The 21,702-nt window shown below is 37.7% G+C and overlaps 1 protein-coding gene across 1 annotated transcript in view; it reads left to right on the top strand.

The window, feature by feature from the left end:
• The first annotated feature begins 2,487 nt into the window (after positions 1 to 2,487).
• The window catches only part of specc1la (sperm antigen with calponin homology and coiled-coil domains 1-like a), a 61,665-nt gene continuing 42,450 nt past the window's right edge, over positions 2,488 to 21,702 (top strand). Inside the window, exon 1 of the mRNA XM_056463445.1 lies at positions 2,488 to 2,670. The gene's annotated coding sequence lies outside the window, so the exon portion shown is untranslated. The remainder of the gene's footprint in view (positions 2,671 to 21,702) is intronic.

The following is a 21,702-nucleotide window of genomic DNA, read 5'->3' as shown; positions in this document are numbered from 1 at the left end:
GATACAAAATATTAACCCATTTTCATAAACTCCATAAAATGCAAATGACAAAATACTGCTTTATATTTAAAATACGTATTTAAAATACATGTATCATAATACTGCCCATCCCTAGTAACGCGTATAATCATATCAACAAGACAGGATGTGCGTAAAGCAACCGGGATTAAAGATCTGTTCAGCTCGCTGTGATCATCAGTCATCATCAAATGTGATCAGTAATGAGATTTACAAGTTTATAACATTTTTAAAACCGTGCATGTTTGTTATGAATTACAGCTATTTTACCGTCTTTATCGCCACAGCCGTATGTCGGTACAATTCTAAAAGAAATCGCTTCAATCCCGGTTTGTGGACGTTAAATGCGGTTTATTTTGTACATTAACATAATGGATATCCATACAGCAGTGCATATTAGCATGTGTCCTGTCACATTTGCCATGCAAAACAGTGCAAAGTTAAGTGTGTGTGTGTGTGTGTGTGTGTGTGTGTGTGCGTGTGTGTGTGTGTGTGTGCGTGTGTGTGTGTATTTGCGTGTGCGTGTGTGTGTGCATGTGTGTGTGTGTGTGTGTGTGTGTGTGTGTGTGTGTGTGTGTGTGTGTGTGTGTGTGTGTGATTGCGTGCATGAATTTTGAAACAACATTGTGTGTGATTCATCGAAAGGCTTGAATTAACTCCACAATAAATGCATCATATAATCATTGGGAAAGTTCTTGCTGTAGGATTCCTCACAAACGTTACGTGAGATCTGATTCTCTAAAAACTTACAATGATCTGAAAGATATCAGAAATAATTTGATGGGTGTTTTTATGCTGAAACTTTACAGACACATTTTGGAGACACAAAAGACTAATCTTAAATCTTGAAAAAGGGGTAAAATAGGTGCCCTTTAAGATTACAACATTATGATTACAACAGTAGGCATTACGTGTTTCTAAAATGTTATGCTTAAATATGCACAAGAACCACTGCTTCATTAAATATGTGCTGATTTGCATACATTTCCAGTACACAAATTTGAACATCGTATGAAGTTGGTTTTTTATATACAGTAAATTTTACAGAGCAGAAACTCTTGTTACCAATTTAGAATTCAGAAAACACTGTTAAAAAGTAATAATAATAATAATAATAATAATTATATATATAATTGGTGTAGCCACAACAACCTGGAGCTCAACACGCTCAAAACAGTGGAGATGATAGTGGACTTCAGGAGAAACCCCCCTGCTCTCCCCCCACTGAGCATCATGGACAGCATTGTGGCAGCAGTAGAGTCTTTCAGGTTCCTGGGCACCACCATCTCTCAGGACCTGAAGTGGGACACTCACATTGACTCCATTGTCAAAAAAGCTCAACAGAGGCTGTACTTTCTTCGTCAGCTGAGGAAGTTTAACCTCCCAAAGGAGCTGCTGAAACAGTTCTACACCTCCATCATTGAATCAGTCATCTGCACATCAATAACTGTCTGCTTTAGCTCAGCTACTAAATACGACCTCCAAAGACTACGTCGAATAGTTCGGACTGCTGAGCGAATCACTGGTACAACCCTTCCTACTCCCCAAGAACTGTACTTATCCAGAGCGAACAGAAGGGCTGCCAAAATCACTCTGGACCCCTCACACCCAGCCCACTGCCTCTTTAAACTTTTACTTTCTGGTCGACGCTACGGAGCACTGCGCACCAGAACAGCCCGAAACAGAAACTGTTTCTTCCCTCAGGCAATCCATCTCATGAACACTTGATGATAATAATTGCGAAACCAACATCACTACTTGCCATACACTTTTATACACATATACACTTATTTAACAACACACTTTACATGCCAATTTGCACATAACAGCTGCACATATAACGTTGTATATAGTAATAAACATGTACATACACTTGTCAATCTGTATATTTGCACTCACTACTTACTTCTATTTTTAAAAATATATTTATTATCTGTTTTTTGTCCTGTCTCTGTAATGCTGTTGCACTGTAGAATCTCTGTCACGAAAACAAATTCCTAGTATGTGTGAACATACCTGGCAATAAAGCTCTTTCTGATTCTGAGAATGCAGATATGTATAAAACTGATGTCTGTAAGTGATTTATGGCTCAGTACATGAGAGAAAAAATAACCAATGTAGAGAAAACAGCTTTTATATATATACACACATAATGTGTGTGTGTGTTATTGTAATTGAAATCAACAGACACAAATGAATAAATGCACAGCACTAATTACAATTAAAAGTGCTTTTTTAGGTTTTCTTTCCACCAGACTGAAATAATTATTTTAAAACACCATTAAAGCTTTCACAAGAAGATTTAAATGTCATAAATAGGTTTTGTTTTCATTTTTAAAACAAACGTCGGTTGTTTTCAGCTGGAATTAATATTTTATACCGCACAGCTGTTATACTAAAACATGTGGTAGGCGGTCGCAGTGTGTGCGTGCGTGTGTGTGCGAACGTGTGTGTAACTGTAGTCTGTCAGTCGGGCTGTGTTTGCAGCCAGCGGCCAACCATCAGTGTAGCATGAAACGGCTATCTGTCTCTCAGAAACTATGCCACACAACCTAAAACTCCGGAATACCTTTTGCTGTCTACCCTTCAAGGCTACCAAGAAGATCATCTACCCAGACAGGCGCTTATACAGACGGAAAAGAGGGAGTGACGGTAATAAATGAGACATTTCTATCACCTCGCCATCCTGTTCAAACAGCACATCCTGTTAGCATTAGCGGTTAGCCTGTAAATTCACAACCATGCTGTGACAAACACAGCACGACGGTGATGAAAGTGGATGTCGCAGAGTGCGCAAAACTGTGACATTTTTGTGTTTAGGTTGATTTAATGTTGTTCAGGGTGTTGTGAGACATGTCACGTTTGTTGGGATGGTAGTTTAATCGCGCACTGGATAGCTCTGATGGCTTAATCAATATTTCCTATCTGGTAGATAATTTTGAGAAATACGTTACATATTCTTGGTTAAGGTTCTAGTACTGTTAGTAATTTCATTCAGGATTTCATTTGTTTTTAAACACTCATTCAGTGTATCCGTTACAGTACTGAATAAACGGGTAACGTTAGTGTAGGCATCCTGTATGTGAGTGACAACAATGCTATGTATAGGCAGCTATTTATTCTTTCATGCAAGTGAATGGCTGTCAGCTCTTTGACAGTCGAAGTAAAACATAGGCAAATGTACTTAAAAGGGTAAATATTCTGTCATTACTTACCTTTCTCTTTTTCAAACCTGACTGACTTCTGTCAAACAAAAAAGAAGAAGATATTTTTTAAGAATGTTAAAAACTCCATAGGATTTATTTCGAGCTATGGAAGTCAGTTGTTACAGCTTTTCAGATTTATTTCATAACATTTTCTTTAGTGTTTAACAGAAGGAAGAAAGTCCATAAATGTTTGGAACCACTTAAGAGTGAGTAAATTTTTTTATTTTTTATTTTTTTGGGTGAATTATGTTTTTGCCTGTGCCTTCTGACAATGCATTATGGTCTTGTGAATTAAAACGATCAAAAAGATGCATTAAGATCTTGTGAAGCAAAACAATCTGTACAAGAACATTATTTTTCATTTACTTTTTGATGAACTGCCTCAGCAAACAGTCCTGTATGCATTTACCCCAGTCTGGAGTGCAGGCTCCCTTTCATATAGTGACATATACAAGGAGAATTGTTATACAAGTGTACAAGTTTGTTTATTGTTTATTATAATTTATTTCAAACACTCAGCTGAAGTTATTTGGAACGTAAAAACAGAATAATAAATAGGTTATTATGTTTTCAGATGTAGCAGCACAACAGAAGCATTGATTACTTAGAATGTAATGTACAATATCTGTTAAATTGCAGAATGTTTCTCTTTAATTTCAGCTTGGCGCCGATTAAATCATCTGCAATCTTTTGTGTAGCTTGTTGGTGAACTATGGTTCTGTATAGCAGTGTTTCCCAACCCTTTTCCTGGAGGCACACCAACAGTACATATTTTGGATGTCTCCCTTACCTGACTAATTAACTTCAGGTTTTGAAGTCTCTTCTTATGTTCTAATTAGGTGATTCAGGTGTGTTTGATTAGGGAGACATTGAAAAGGAACAGGGTTGGGAAACACTGCTGTATAGTAATAGTAAACGTTGCTCCACCTGAAAGCAGTTGCTGGAGATTTGCAGCTGATTACAGAGCCGGCTTTACTGACGAAATGAGCATGAAAGTCGCCTTCGATTAATTGTCCTATACAGTCAGTAGATGTCATACTATTTTCGTGTATGGTCAATTTTGAACGGAATGATTGCAAGTGACTAAGGGTCAATGTTACGACAAAAATCTCAAATCACAGTATGTCTTTTCACATCCTGATAATGATATATATCACAATATAGTACCATTTCTGTAAATTCAATTTTATATATATATATATATATATATATATATATATATATATATATATATATATATATATATATATATATATATATATATATATATATATATATATATACACATATACACACACACACACACACACACAGTTTCAGTCAGAATTATTAGCCCCACCGTTTATTTTTTTCCCCAATTTCTGTTTAATAGAGAGAAATTTTTTTTTTCAACACATTTCTAAACATAATAGTTTTAATAATTCATTTCTAATAACCGATTTATTTTATCGTTGCCAAGATGACCGTAAATAATATTTGACAAGATATTTTTCAAGACACTTCTATACAGCTTAAAGTGACATTAAAAGGTTTAACTAGGTTATTTAGGTTAACTAGGCAAGTTAGGGTAATTAGACAAGTTATTTTATAACGATCGTTTGTTCTGTAGACTATCGAAAACATATATAGCTTTAAGGAGCTAATCATTTTGACCTTTAAATGATTTTTAAAAAATTACTGCTTTTATTCTAGCCAAAATAAAACAAATAAGACTTTTTCTAGAAGAAAAAATATTATCAGACATTCAGTGAAAATTTCCCTGCTCTGTTAAACATCATATGGAAATTATTTTAAAAATAAAATAAAATTCATAGGGGGCTAATAATCCTATCTCTGCTAGGGGTGTAATGGATTACAGGTGATCTGTGATCCGTACGGTTCACAACCCACAGTTTGGAACGCATGTGACCTGCAGATTAATAACTTTTTTGAACTTGTTGGTTAATCCAACATTTATAACAATTGCAGAGAGATTGTCTTCCACATCATTCAAATTACGTGTGTGAAAGCATTTTGGCTTCCCTGTAAAATATAATTATGACGGAAAAAGTTGTGGTGGGACCTACCTAAACGCTTTCTTGGGTTAATAATTAAAAGTTTTCTGTCACTGTTTGTTTAGCCTGCATTAATGCGTTCAGTGTAAAGCTGCACAATTAAACATTAAAAGATTGTGATCTCATTTCAAACCTGCGCAAGATGAATGATAAATGATAATGATTTGCAAATGTTTATTAATCCTTCAAAGCGCTGCTTTCAAATCTGTATTTGATCGAGAGCGATTTAGTTTTTACACTTTTTCAGTTAGTTACAAACAAATAAATAGCACAAAGGTACTGGGAGAACAGTTTATAGTTAAGATATAAACACTATTTATGGTAAAGATTAAAATCACCGTTTAATAGAACTTGACGCTGTTGAATGTTGTAGCAATGATATTGTGTAACCAGTAGGTGGTGACAAACAACCATCAAAATGATGTCACTGAATAGGTTTTCAAAAATTATGCACCTGTAATGAAACATTAAGTTTTATTTGTGAATTGTTGAATCATTAATTGAAAATAAATATGATCTGTTGTACAAGATGTTAGATTCCTATATTTAGCATTATCAGCAACAGTAGCAAAGATAATTTTTCGAATTGATATTTTCCGTTTTTCAGCTGGTTCTTTCTTGATTTTTATTTTTGATAAAATTACAGATTCTAAGTTTTATTTGTTAAAACCAATGGTTTTTGCAGTGATATTTTTGTATAAATGTAAAGCCATTGACATTTGTTTCCTTCCTTTTTTGCTGATACAAAAAAATTTTCTTATTATCCATGACTCAAAATCCATAGTGTGATCTGAACCGTTAGATTTGTGATTTGTTACACCACTAATATCCGCTTGTTAAGTCGTGACATATAAAATACTGTTTTCGGACCAAGCTGCTACTCATTTGCATTGAGAAAATATTGGACCCTGAAGCCACGTCACTTGACGTCACACTTAACAAGTGGATTGACATTGCAGATCTATATAAAGGTCTATTATTTCTTTTTTTTGACATTTTAAAGTAAATACTCAGAAATTTACTAATTCGTATCTGATCAGTCATATTTCTCACTTTATTTAGGACTTCATGGCAAAACTTTTATTAAAAATGTAAAAATAAAAATAAATATTATATAAAAACAGAACACTATAAAAAACAAATGATTGCAGGTTCAACAATAAAAATAAATAAATATATATTGTTAAATAAAATGCAAAATATAAACATTGTACTTAAAAGATTGCTAACCTTTACCATTAACTTTTTCAAGTTGCTGCTATCCATGTTTTTTATGCATCCCCGTAATGGCTTGTGATATCTGCTTTTTCTTGACAAAATGTGAATAAATAAAATAAATCATGAGCTTGTAGATATGTTAAGGTAAGAAAACCTCACATTAGTTTGGATGCAAAGATATTTTCCTTCCCTTCTCTTTCCGTTTGTGGAAAAATGTTTTCTGGAACTATTTATCAGTTGCATCCAGGGAACAGGCCTTATGCAACAAGAATTACTCTCTCTTTTGCCGCTCTTGATCCTTGGCTTTAGCAGGACAGTCATCCCAAGTGAAGAAGTTGGAGGCCATCCTCTTTAAGATCTAATAAACCACCAAAAAGGCCTCCAAACAAAACACATTCCTAGAACTGAAGCAGTGGGAGGGTTTCAGTTGCAGTGTGTGTATGGGCTCACATATAGAAAAACTCAATGCCTGCTGAGATGTTTCATAGTGCTCGTGTGGGAAAATCATGCCCCAATCATGTTATTTGTACTTTATACATTCTCACTGGACATCATGACCCTTGGTGTGTTTGTCAGGTTCAAGGGTGCTTTTAGGTTTGTGTGTTGAAGCAAAATATGTTTAAGTATTTGTGAAAATGAATTTGAAATGATTGGTGTTTTGGAAGGAGGCGGTTTTGAATGCTAACACAACTAAAGGAAGGGCTCACTAATTTTATTGCGTTTGAAGATTGCCAACAGATGTTTTATTGGTGGTTTTGATGGAGCAAGATGTTGTTGAGACGTTTCACAGTGTTTGAAGTTCTTGTGCAACTGGAAGAGCGTTTCAGATAAAAGTTGAAGTGGAATAAAGGGATTTTAGGAACTGAACTGTGCTTTATTTCTTTATTTTTTTCTGCCTATGCACCATTTAGACATTTTTGGGTCAGGAAGTTAAAAAATACTTTTATTCGCCAAAGATGCATTTAATGAATACATTTGTGACATTTTAGAAGATTTTAATTTAGAACGTTCAAAAGAACCAGATTTTTTTTTCTTTTTAAAAAGTATCAGTTTCTACGAAATATTAAGCAGCACAAATGTTTTTCAACATCGAAATTATACAAAGTTTCTTAAAGGTTCAGGACACCCTGGAGTACTTTTTGAAAAAATGAACAGATTTGTGTGTTGAGCATCAGTTAAGACAACGTTAGCACCTGTCAACTGTTAAAACTGGATAATTTGGAGCTTTTGTCAGCTAAATTCATCCTCCGGGTTTAAAATTTTTGGGGCAGGATCAAAATCTGTGACGTATCGCGAATCTGCGAGTGGAGTAGTGACGCGCTGGTTTCTCATTATTATTGCCAAGCTGTGACCCAATGACTGGGTGAGACCGCATCTGCACGGCACGGGTCGTATGTGTTTGTTTCCATGATCCAAGGGGTTTGTTGCATGTTTTTCCCGTGATTCTGCCAGGCCTGATACAGCAAAGCTGTTGGTTTGCAGCAAGCATTTTTGTCGGGAGAGCTGTTCGAGAATTGGAGAATGGTGGACTTTGTGTTTTATCAATTGAGTTTGTTACCATTCAGACATATCGCCTATACCCTTGCTGCCGTGTTTGCCTATGTTCAAAATCCTCCAGATTACCGGCATCGATAATAATGGTTGAAATTTGACAGGGCAAATGGACCTGCTGCACTGCTATCCACTGTGTCTGCATTCAGAACCGGGATTTAGGAGGAGAGAAGTCCTCCTCATTTATAGTGTTTATATAAACATGATTACATTTATAAACATGATCATTTATAATGATATAACAAATTGTGGTTATGTTTATATGAAATTACGAATAACAAATGTAGCAGGTCATTAAATTACTTGCTGTTTATTTCTTTGCATTTTAATTTTCTAAGTTATAAAATCATGGGTCTCCTCACGGTTTGTCTCATTTTGTGAGCCGACTGACAGTTGTTCGCTGACTTCGCTCCCCTATTTTTCTTTTGCTTTGCCGGCCACACCCACTCTTCCCTCTGCTCGCAATGATCTGTGCCCATTATGAAGCATATTTTTAAAATTCTGAGTTAGACTTAAACCGAAAGAGGGGGGTTTCATGTCCCTTTAAGCGGTGAATCTGCACATTAGAAGCGTTTCTGATGGATCTGATGGATGGACATTGTAGAAGACTGCAGAAGTGATGCTGAAAATTTTGCTTTGCAATCAAAGAAATAAATTGCATTTTATTTACATATTAAAATATATAATTTAAAACTGTTGTAATGTTTATAATAAAGTTTTAGTGGATTTTTATCAAATAACGCTACATTTTTAGTGAACAATAAAGACTTATATAAAACAATTTTAAAGAAAAAAATGTTGCTGACTTCCCAAAGTATACTTTAGTTCTTTCGTGAATTTTTTTTTGCATTGTCTGAGCAGTTGTGGAACTCCAGTGAACCTTTTGACATTCATATTTGATGTTTACTATTAATGTTTTAATGTAAGATTATTAATAGTAAAGATTTTGGTCCAGTGAGTTTCATGGTGGGGCTTTGTTTACAAATTGAAAGTGCTTGTGGCTGGTACATTAAAGTTTCAGCATCACACATTCATGCTGTACATTTATAATATTTATAGTACATGATCATATTGTTTATTATTCTACATTCTGACCACATTAAGTACCACAGCTTAATCCCCCTCTCTTTTTCCACTATGCTACCCAAATACAAACTGCCCGACCACACCGGGCAGGACTCCAAGACCCCCATCACGCTCTGATGAAGAGGACTAAACAAATAGGGCCATCCCAGTGCTCCTGTCGCTAACTCCGCTGAGAAAAGAGAAAGAACAAAGAGCCCAAACAAAGATAGACACAGAAGTCAATTCTCAGCACATTGACACCTTTTATTGGCCGTTTTGGCTGTGATTGCCCAGTTACTGAAGGCCTGAAACTAGATCTACATGATTCTGAATAAACTGAGAGTCACTTTTTAGAGACCATGACTCTCCCACGATTCTGAATAAAATTTTTATTTAATTCAGTGACTCATTTGCTGGGGTCAGTCTAGTGTTGTCAAAAATATCAAGTTCAGTAATAATTGGTACTAAAATATCCAATTCCTGCTAACCTTTGACCACTGTTGGGCACATTTTTAAACGCCTCCGGTTGACCATTGTGTTCACGTTCTCAACAGATATGACTGTCAGGGATAGGGGTGTGACGATAACCGCATCACCGCCTTACCGCCATAATGAGATGTCAACCGCGGTGATGTGGTTATTACTGTCATCACCGCCCATTTTAGTTTATTATTTATTTTTGCTTGAATCTTTCAGGATTGAAAAACAGAATAAACTAAATAAAAGGAATAAAAGGCCTGACCCAAGTATTTTCCACGTAAATTACAAATTTAGATTACAAAACGAAAACACTGAATCCTTTTTAATAACCAGCATGGGCTGTTTTTATTTTAAGCTTATTTTAATAAAGCAGGCCTACTAACTCAAATCAATCGCTCCACAGAAAATAAGCATTTTTAACGCACCGCTGTAATTTCTATATCCCAATTCCTTTATCAACATGTCTAATACAAGTCATTATTTTAAAGATTATGACTTGAGAATATGATTTTACCTCAGCGCTGCACTTTTCTCCTTCGCCCTCGCGCTGAGTTCAGGTGACGGAGTGTTGTGAAGTAGTTAAACTCTCCTCAGTTTAATTTACAGTGTCAAACTGGCACAGGAATATCAGTATATTAATATAGGCTTTGCTAAAAAGCTGGTTAAATGTAGGTCTTTTTTTACAGAAGCTATACAGAAGCGCGAGCTGCGACCACGGTGATGAGTCAACAATCGCATATTTTGACTTAAAGTAGGCTATAGGCTATAGCATATAATAATTTTGTGTAAAGACATTTATAAAAACATGTAGCTAATATATCACACGGGCTTGTGTAGCAACAATTATAGTAGAGCATTAATTAAACTGCACAGTTGTGTAGCGGATGGGGACGCACAAAAATACACAATTCATATATTTTCGTCGGAAGAAAAATATTCTTTGAACGAATTTTGTTTTGTACAATTTGTATCTTAGTTTTTGTCGGTCAGTTTACAAAATAAACAAGAATAACTAATAAACTTTGAGGTGAAGCGATGTGCCTCAGGGTCCGCTATATGCCGCGGCCAAAACACAAACCGGTCAAATACAACTGTAATATAAATAAAATAAAAGTGAAATATTCAGTTTCGAATATTTAATCTTTGTTAACTGTATGATCAAAAATAAAAGAGCAGCCTAAATATCACTCTTTATGACAAACATCCATTGATCGGCCAGTTTCGCTATATTTAATCAGAGTGTTTGAACTTTTTGATATTTAGGCAAAGTGGTCTGCATAACCAATGATTGAACTTATCCACCTGCGACCCACCCATAATTAAACATCATGTAGGCGAGCTGGCTTTTTGATTACCTGAACCGTGTATTAACGGCTGCACCAGCATAAGTATCTGCGTATTAATAACAGCACCAGCAGATATAAGAGAGTTTATTAAAAAGCCTATATTAATATACTGATATTCCTGTGCCAGTTTGATAGTTTAACTACTTCACAACACTCCGTCACCTGAACTCAGCGCGAGGGCGAAGGAGAAAAGTGCAGCGCTGAGGTAAAATCATATTCTCAATCTCAAGTCATAATCTTTAAAATAATGACTTGTATTCAAAATGTTGATAAAGGGATTGGGATATAGAAATTACAGCAGTGCGTTAAAAATGCTTATTTTCTGTTGAGCGATTTCATATATATATATATATATATATATATATATACATACACACACATATACATGGTTTCCGCTACATTCATTCTTCCATGGCGGGGCGCCACGCCAGGATTCATCCCGCCACGGGTACATTACAGCTGCTCATTCAAAACATTTTGTTATTTTAATAGCGGGTGATAATCACACCAAAACGTATTGAAGGGTAAGTGAGTTATAACAGCGCGAACTTTTCTGTAACCGTAGTAGTGCTGTGCGTCTTTGTTTAACCCTTTAAGGTTACGTGCTGACTGACTGACTGAATGTGACAGGTGCGTGATGCGTGAGGCCAGCAAACACGACGCCATTTTACTTTATTTCAGGACGCATTAATAGCGGAGGAATTCATAAATATTCCTAGAAAATCTAATAAATGCTGGAGACATACTCGTTACATAAACGCACTAAATCGCACCTCAGCAACGTTTATTTGAGAGCGCACAAGAAGATCTGCGCGCTCTTAAAGCGGCTTATATTTGAAGGGGAGGCAAGAAGTTTTGGGCACGAGCAGAAAAAAAAATCGGCGCGCAAGCAGAGATCCGCATACTGTAGGCTATTATATAAATGGGATCTCGACTTCTAATACTTCGCTCACGACATTTGTCATTGAAATAACACCACAGGTAGTTAGTATCTGTGTAAAAAAGGCCTGCCGCCACAGCTGGAAAAAATCCTAGAGGAAACATATATATGCGTGGTTAACCGACATACCGCATGATTTCTTGCTTCATCACCGCGGTAACAGAAAATCTGTTACCGTCACAGCCCTAGTCAGGGATCAGTTGATCCATCTGAGGATCGCTTATATGTCAGCTTATAGACAGATCAGCTGATTGACGCAGCTTTGAAATGCTCCAGTGTGTGTGTATCTTTGTTTGCACTTGATTAACCATGGTAAAAAGTGGTAATCCGATGACCTTCACTGCCAAACCCAGTCATACCTGTTCATATCTGCACATGAATGCAATAGCCAGTCAGCAGTGTTTAAGAACACACCCAACAGTCCTCAAATATTTGGTACTGAACTCTGTCCTTTTGACAGCCCTAGTTCAAACTGCACAGTATTTTTGTAAATTATGATTATAGATCACTAGGTCTTCCTCTCTTATTTCCAACCAATCATTGCTTGCCGTCTTTAACGATGTGTTCGAAGACCGATCTAGTAGTGTGTTTTTTGTCATCAAGTAAAGCTCCACAAATCGGTTCTTTATCTCATAATTCCATAATGTATGATGTTCCATGATTCTAAAATGATTGATTCTTGTTTCTCATGTTGTCTTTATGGATTACCACAAAATGTTTATAAAATGGACTGGACGAGGTGTGTGAGAGCGCGGTTGAGTTGGTTATACTTGTAGTGTGAGTGCAAAACTGAAGATGCGACATCACTGCTTCATATGGATTTATTAATCATTCTTTTTAATGAAAGCAAACTGTCATAGTTTAAAGATACAAACCCTTCGCTGCATGTCAGCTGCACCCTCAGCAAACTTCCTAAAACCTGCAGCACGAGGACTTTAATGATAAATAAAAAATATTTAACTGTGTTAGGGTTGCACAGTTTACCGCTACATTGGTAGCACCGCGATACTATGGCTCCAAAATACTGGCGGTGCCACTGTAGTTTGTAAATGGTAGTAGAAAGTGTGGCTCTTTGTAAACAATACAATGCCATTTGGTAGTAAAAGCTGAGCTCAGAATCTATTAAAAATGGAATCGCAATGCATTCAGAAATTATCATTATCAATTAAGAATAATTATTCCATTCACAATGCATTGATTTATTTTCACAGCCTTAAAACGCACTATATTTTGAGCACTGTCAATGACATCAATGTTTATATCTCAACTATAAATTCAAAGGCAGCTTTGAATGCTTGTTGGGATTAGTCAAAACAAGCAAATACTATGGAAGTCAATGGCTAACGTTTTCCAGCTTCCTTGAAAAATATCTTTAGTATTCAACAGAATAAAGAAAGTCAAGCAGTTGAGTAAAATGTCAGAATTTTCAGTTTTTTTGTGTGAACTATCCCTTTAAGTTTGAAATGGAATGTATTTATTTGACAGGGACATCCACAACAACACATTGACCTTAACAAGGAAATATGTTTTGTGGCAGGCTTTAGCAAAAACTGCTAAGTATAAATGGCTTTAACCAAAACAAAACAGTAATTATGAATTTAAACGATATAATGTTGAATCGCGATAAAAATTATGTCAATAGCAATGATATCCTCTGGACTTTTTTACTCTATATTGATCTAAGACAGTAGAAATGTGCTACAATGGAAATCTAAAAGTGTGTTGAAATTAGAGATGTACCGAATTTTCAGCCACTGAAAATTTATCGACTGTTATCCCAATATGTTTTAGAATATGTCATCCCATTTAATGGACCCTCTAATTTTTGTGGCTTCGGTCATTGCTTGGGTATTGTTTTAAATCTAGAAGCATTAAGAACATATATCAAAATATCATTATTATTCAATATGGAAAATAATTATCGAGATTAAATTTTTGCCATATCGCCCAGCTCTAATTGTACATTATGGAGGCTAATAATTTTTAAGGATTGATTTAGATATCCTGATTTATTTATTTTTTATCATTTTTTTTCTGGGTTTTCACATTTAATTGATAGGACAGTAGAGAGTATTGACAGGAAAGTGTGTGGGAATCAAACTCAGGTCGCCGCGAGCACCGGAGTGCATGTGTCGACGCACTAACCACTACACCACTGGCGCTATCCTGATTTGCTATTGATTGGCAAGCTCTCATTTGAGATGAAACGAATTAATGGCTTTAGAGAACTGAATCAATCACATTTTATTAATATTTTAAATAGATTTTTAAAAAATCAGCCCTCATTCTTATCCTGAAAGTTCATGTCACATGTGTCTTTTTTAAACAAGCAAGGGTCCACAGTGTTATGATGACCTCACTGTAGTAATAAATCATGTGTGTTACACATGTAGCACACACCTCATAATGTGACCTCATCCTGCACGTTCCTGACAGCAAACTTTTCGTACGGTGAAGAGGTAAAGAGAGCAGAGGAAAAAACCTCCAGCTCCACATATGCTTCCTTTTATTTTATTCAGGCCTTGAAGCCTTGGCCTACTAGGTAATAGATGTATTTTGCTATCAGTATGTGATACACTCTGCAGGGGAGTGTGAAAGTGTGCATCTGTTTCTCTGTATGTGAGCAAACGTCTCTCATATGACTCATATTTGAGGGCTTGTGTTAGTGTTGAGTCTCTGTCAGCAGCTCTTTATGCTCACTCTATAGCAGAGGTCAGCTTGAGGTTAAATCCAGGAGCCACGCTGTACTTATTCATAATACTGATACTGGTTTCATTTTTTGCTTTCCATTTCCAGTAAGTCATTTTGCTGGCCCTGTTATCTTGGGATGAGACAAAGTTATGCTATTTCTTTTTTCACAAAAATGATTTATTCTATTCACAGTGGACTAGGATCATCATTAGGGCTGTGCGACATGGGCAAAAGAAACCTTTCACGATTTTCTTGAACAATATTGTGATTTCAATTTTTCTAAATTTTATTTATTTATTTTTTAATCATGATTTTGTCACAGACAGACTGAATCTGTGTTTACATAATGGTGTAGCGGACGGGCCCACAGGGCACGCACCGCAGGGAGGCCCCGCATAATTAGCTCTTCAGTTCTCCCCACAGTTTTCACCTAGGGCCCCTGTCATTAGGCCCTGGCGGTTGGGCCCACGCATTTTGCACTACGCCACTGTGTTTAAAGTGTGAATCTGAAACATTTCAAAAGGAAAAGCAATTAGATCTTTTATCAAAACCCTGTAACATGTGTCTAAAACAGACATAAAATAAAAATCACTTAGTAAAGCTGTAACAAATTGTCTTTAGAACAGACCTATGGCAAAACAAGTGTGTGTGTGTGTGTGTGTGTGTGTGTGTGTGTGTGTGTGTGTGTGTGTGTGTGTGTGTGTGTGTGTGTGTGTGTGTGTGTGTGTGTGTGTGTGAGTGTGTGAGTGTGTATATCAGAAGTGGTTGCGTGTGTGTTCACAGATGCTTAGATCTTTGTGACGCTGCCGTGAAAAAGGCCATTCACATATCGCGCCTCTTGCGTGCGGCTGTGCACAAGTCCATTATTTCCAACGGAGCCGCGTGGATTGCATGCACATTGAGAGTGGCAAGAACCCAGTCACACCCAGCTGACAACAACTCTTAAATGTAACTTTTCAGAATGCCGCACCGCTTAGTCACTTAACAAGAACTGACGATCAACTTCATACTTTCTATGTAATACACACATTTCGGTTACCTCTGACAAACACAAGATACCCGAACACCAAGTGCTTTTTAATTCTCTTCTTACTTAAAACTTGTATCAGAGCTGCAGCAATGTTTTGTTAGTTTGTCATCCTCTGAGAAATGGTTGATGGTCGCCGAGCGGTGACAAAGGAGCGACCGCAAAGCACGTTGAAAATGCTGAAGGAAGCGATTCCGACTCACGATTTCCATGCACTTTTAGACGCAATATATGACTGGCAAATTACCTGGTTCTGCTATGCATCAGACTTCCTGTATCCAGAGTAATGGCCCGTTTCCACTAAGTGGTATGGTACGGTATGCTTTTATGCCTGTTTCCACTGTCAAAAGGTACCTGAAAGTGAACCATACTGTACCACTTTTTGGGCACTCTTTGCAAAGGGTACTCACACGGCAAAAGGGTACCAAAAGGTGGAGCTAGACGTGCAGCTAAACGCTATTGTTTTACAGGGAAGCATGACTCGTGTGAAAACAAAGAAAACCGCCATTTTTAAAAACACAGCCGAGACATTACATCGCAATACTCTGTGCATATATTAACGAGCCATGATTGACCTGAGCTCAGACAAACCTTGTCATTGTCTTGATGTACAGCCACAAAGCCAAGAAGAACAAAATCTGCCATGTCCTGTTTTTGTTTTACGAGGCTGTCTAAGTGCAAGTGGTTTCTCTTTCTCCAGGGAGCTTGTGATCGTTCGTGTGCGTGTCTATATTTGAAATAACGAACTTCTTGAGCTTATGATAATAACATGCGCGTGATTATTGAAATGCTTCTGACATCCTATCCTTTCAGAAATGGACAAACGTGAGAGTGATGCACAAAATAAGGAGAAGCCCAAAAAAAACGAAGGAGCAAATGATTCTTTCACCAACCTAATACATGATCAAACTGCCATGTTAACTTTTATCATCGCCTTTTGGACTATTATGAACTCGAAATGACGGACTTACTTTCAGAGGTTACATGTACTGACGAGTGTAAAGACCATCGACTCTACCTGTGCGACTAAGACCGACGAGTGTAAAGACCATCGACTCTACCTGTGCGACTAAGACCGACGAGTGTAAAGACCATCGACTCTACCTGTGCGACTCCACCGAGCAAAGACACCGACAAAGCACTTGAGTACTTCTTACTTTTATTTTTTTTTCCTTTTCTCTGCACTCATTATTGTTTTCCTTGCACTTTATTATGTGTTTACTAATTCCTGTTGTTACTAATACTCGCAGAGCACGGGAGGTACGCTGCAGGCGCAACCCTCACAACCTTCGATCAATTCATGTATCCTCTATTTCACAACTCTCTCTCTCTGTGGGCCTCTGGAATTGTCAATCTGCTGTTAACAAAGCAGATTTTATTACCTCCATAGCCACTCATTCTGACTTTAGTCTCATGGCTCCAACTGAAACCTGGCTGAGACCGGAGGACACTGCTACACATGCAGCTCTTTCTACTAATTTCTCTCTTTCCCACACTCCTCGTCAGACAGGGAGAGAGGGTGGGACTGGACTACTGATTTCCAAAGAATGGAAATTCACTCAGAGACCGTCCCTGCCAAAAATCAGCTCTTTTGAATTCCATGCAGTCACCATTATCCACCCCTTTCGCATAAATGTGGTTGTCATCTACCGCCCACCGGGTACATTAGGTCACTTCTTGGATGAACTGGATGTTCTTCTCTCATCTTTTTCTGATTATGACACTCCCTTGTTGGTGCTAGGTGACTTCAACATCCACATTGAAAGACCTCAAGCTGCTGACTTCCAGACTCTGCTTGCATCTTTCGACCTCAAAAGAGCACCTACTTCTGCTACTCACAAATCAGGTAATCAACTAGACCTTATTTACACTCGACATTGCCTCGCTGACCAAACACTAGTAACTCCACTACAAACATCAGATCATTTCCTTCTCTCTCTCAACATCCACATTACTCCTGAGCCGCCACACACTCCTACTCTAGTTGCCTTTCGCAGAAACCTACGCTCTCTCTCACCCAACAGACTATCCACCATTGTTTCTAACTCTCTTCCTCCATCTTGCAAACTCTCTGCACTTGATACGAACAGTGCCACTGATACACTCTGCTCAACGCTAACATCATGTCTAGACAGACTATGCCCTCTGACATCCAGACCAACCCGAGCCAGTCCTCCTGCACCCTGGCTCTCTGATGTTCTCCGTGAGCATCGCTCAAAACTTCGGGCTGCTGAGAGAAGTTGGCGAAAAACTAAAAATCCTGAACAGCTCATAACATACCAAACTCTTCTGTCTTCTTTCTCGACTGAGGTTACTTCTGCAAAGCAGACATACTTCCGTCAGAAAGTCAACAGTGCCACCAATCCTCGCTTGCTTTTTAAAACATTTTCCTCCCTCCTCTATCCTCCTCCTTTACCAGCATCCTCCACACTCACTACTGATGACTTTGCTACATTCTTTTGCACCAAAACTGCAAAAATCAGTGCTCAATTTGCTGCACCTACAACAAACACGCAAGATACACCACCAACACCACACACACTCACCTCTTTCTCCCAGCTCTCTGAGTCTGAGGTGTCCAATCTCGTGCTATCAAGCCATGCAACCACCTGTCCGCTTGATCCCATTCCCTCTCATCTCCTGCAAGCCATTTCTCCTGCAGTCATACCAACACTGACTCACATAATTAACACATCTCTTGACTCTGGTCTATTCCCTACTTCATTTAAGCAGGCTAGGGTAACCCCTCTGCTAAAGAAACCCAACCTGGATCAAACGCTACTTGAAAACTACCGACCGGTATCCCTGCTTCCATTCATGGCCAAGATTTTGGAGAAAGTAGTGTTCAATCAAGTCCTAGACTTTCTTACTCAAAACAACCTCATGGACAACAAGCAATCTGGCTTTAAGAAAGGCCACTCAACTGAGACTGCCCTGCTCTCGGTCGTGGAGGATCTCAGACTGGCTAAAGCAGACTCTAAATCATCTGTCCTCATCTTGCTGGATTTATCAGCTGCTTTTGACACTGTAAACCACCAGATCCTGCTATCTACGCTTGAGTCACTGGGTGTCGCAGGCACTGTTATTCAATGGTTCAGTTCCTACCTCTCGGACAGGTCATTCAGGGTGTCGTGGAGGGGAGAGGTGTCCAACCTACAGCATCTAAACACTGGGGTACCTCAGGGCTCTGTGCTTGGGCCACTTCTCTTCTCTATCTACATGGCATCTTTAGGAACAGTCATCCAGAAACATGGTTTTTCCTACCACTGCTATGCTGATGACACCCAGCTATACCTCTCTTTCCACCCTGATGATCCCTCGGTTCCAGCTCGCATTTCAGCCTGCCTGTCAGACATTTCACTCTGGATGAAAGATCATCATCTCCAGCTTAACCTCATGAAAACGGAAATGCTTGAAGTTTCTGCCAACCCGACTCTTCACCATAACTTTTCAATACAGATGGATGGAGCAACCATCACTGCATCCAAAATGGTAAAAAGCCTTGGAGTTACGATTGATGACCAACTGAACTTCTCTGACCACATTTCTAGAACTGCTCGATCTTGCAGATTCGCACTCTACAACATCAGAAAGGTCCGACCCTTCCTATCTGAACATACAGCTCAACTCATTGTTCAAGCTCTTGTCCTCTCCAAACTGGACTATTGCAACTCTCTGCTAGCCGGGCTACCAGCTAGTTCTATCAAACCTCTTCAGCTGCTTCAGAACGCAGCAGCACGAGTGGTCTTTGATGAACCCAAAAGAGCACATGTCACTCCGCTACTCACCCGTTTGCACTGGCTGCCAGTTGCTGCCCGCATCAAATTCAAAGCTCTGATATTTGCTTACAAAGTGACCTCTAGCTGTGCTCCTTCGTATCTGCTCTCACTTCTGCAGATATATGTGCCCTCCAGAAACTTGCGTTCTGTGAATGAACGTCGCCTCGTTGTTCCATCCCAAAGAGGGAAGAAATCACTTTCCCGAACTCTCACATTCAATCTGCCCAGTTGGTGGAATGAACTCCCTAACTACATCAGAACAGCCGAGTCACTTGCTGTCTTCAAGAAACGACTAAAAACGCAACTGTTTAGTCTCCACTTTCCTTCCTAATCTGCAATTGCCTCTCTGGCTATACCACTAACTGTGCCCTCTTTCTCTCTCTCTCTCTCAAAAAAAAAAAAAAAAAAAAATTCTACTAATGTTTTGCTTCTTAGACTTTTACACACCTGAAACTTGTCTATAGCACTTGTTCACTGCTGCTCTTATAGTTGTGTAAATTGCTTCCTTGTCCTCATTTGTAAGTCGCTTTGGATAAAAGCGTCTGCTAAATGACTAAATGTAAATGTAAATGTACTGGTGAAGATTAAGGATACAGATGAGAGGTTTGCTCTTGTAGGCCCAAATAAGGACTAAATGTATGCTGTGTAGTTTTTCTGGAATTGGCAACTTAGCGGAGATTGTAAGGCTCTTATATGTTCATATATGTTTATTTATTTATTTATTTATTTATTTATTTATTTCATATAATTATGTTAATTAAAAAAAATTATATTAATAAAGGCGTTACAGTAGTCTATTTTGCACTGTCATAAGCAAATCATGTTTATAGAAAAGTTAGTAATGAACATTTATACACAAGTATTTTTGTCTATAAAGCATCTGTTATGTGAAGTGCTTCATGGAAACGACCTGTACAGCTTTACTTTGAATGAGATTTACTCGAGTGAGAATGACGTTGACTGAAACTTTCTGTCGTACACCACGCCCACCAAGGGTACCAAGGGTACCCTTGGTACCCTTTAGGCAGTGGAAACGCAAGCCTGATAAAGGTGACCCGTACTGTACCAGTTAGTAGAAACTTAATCCCATACCACAGATGTTGACTTTCTTGGCATCATGTACTCCTGTGCTGAACTCATCATCCCTGTATGCAGGCTATTCAGCCTCCTGTTCTCGTGCTTTGTTTAGGCGCATGTTTTTATGTGGAGTTTATTTACATTGGCATCCTCTAGCAATAAAACAAATGAATTTATTTCTAAAAAAAAATCAATTCAAAGATATATTTTTTTCTTTGAAGATACAGGACTTATGTTAATGATTATTATTTATTATTATTTGTATTAATTTTGCAATAAATACCAACAAATATTCGGATATAACTTTAAATCCATATCTTAAAAGTAAATATTAGCCTTTAAAGCATCACATTTTAGCCAGTGTAGCCTGTAAAAAGTGCATTAGTTTCATTATATGTGCTGGGAAAAGAAATACAATTAAGCAAGCCAATACAGTCTTTTCCTTAGTCACAAATGTTTCCGGTATTGTTAAAAGGAGTGAGTTCCAAGTCTGTGCCTGAAGATTGGGTGGGATTCTGCTGTTCTGAAGTGTAAATCGGGTGTGAGAACAGCAAAGTGTTTAGTCTTGTTGTCATGTTGAGGGTTTTATTATAGACAAGTATTATTACTTGTTTATAAATCACTAAATGGCCTAGGAGCTCAATACATTACAGATATGCTCACTGAATACTAACCTAATGGATCACTCAGATCTTTAGGATCAAATAAACTAGAAAGTCCAAGAGTTCAGTCAAAGCAGGGTGAATCGGCTTTCAGCTACTACGCCCCTTGCTGCTGGAATCAGCTTCCGGAAATTATCAGATGTGCTCCAACATTAGGCACAATGAGCACTGTGCTACATCTGACAAATCGCACTAATATGTCTTTCTTTTCTTTTTTTATTCTTTTATTACCCGTTTTAACACATTTTAATCTGTTTTTATCTGTTTTTAATCATTTTATTGTTTGTTTTATTATTTTCTAATACTTGTCTTTTTTTTATTCTCGTTTATGTAAAACACTTTGAATTGCCACTGTGTATGAAATGTGCTATATAAATACACTTGCCTTGCCTAGGAAACACCCATACACTCTTGCATTCACACACATACACTTTACCTTATTCAATTCACCTGTACCGCATGTCTATTCATAAAATGTTGTGTGTTTTTTTTTTAATAAATCTGGTAGATTGGCTTGTTTATGTCACTCATGAATAAATAGTTAAAAACCACCAGTAGGTGAGGGTTAGTTCCTCTCTTTATGAGTGA

Source organism: Danio aesculapii, chromosome 8, assembly GCF_903798145.1.
Source record: "Danio aesculapii chromosome 8, fDanAes4.1, whole genome shotgun sequence".
Taxonomy (NCBI): Eukaryota; Metazoa; Chordata; class Actinopteri; order Cypriniformes; family Danionidae; genus Danio; species Danio aesculapii.
The sequence above is the reverse complement of the archived record's forward strand: the minus strand, read 5'-3'. Positions and strand labels throughout refer to the sequence as shown.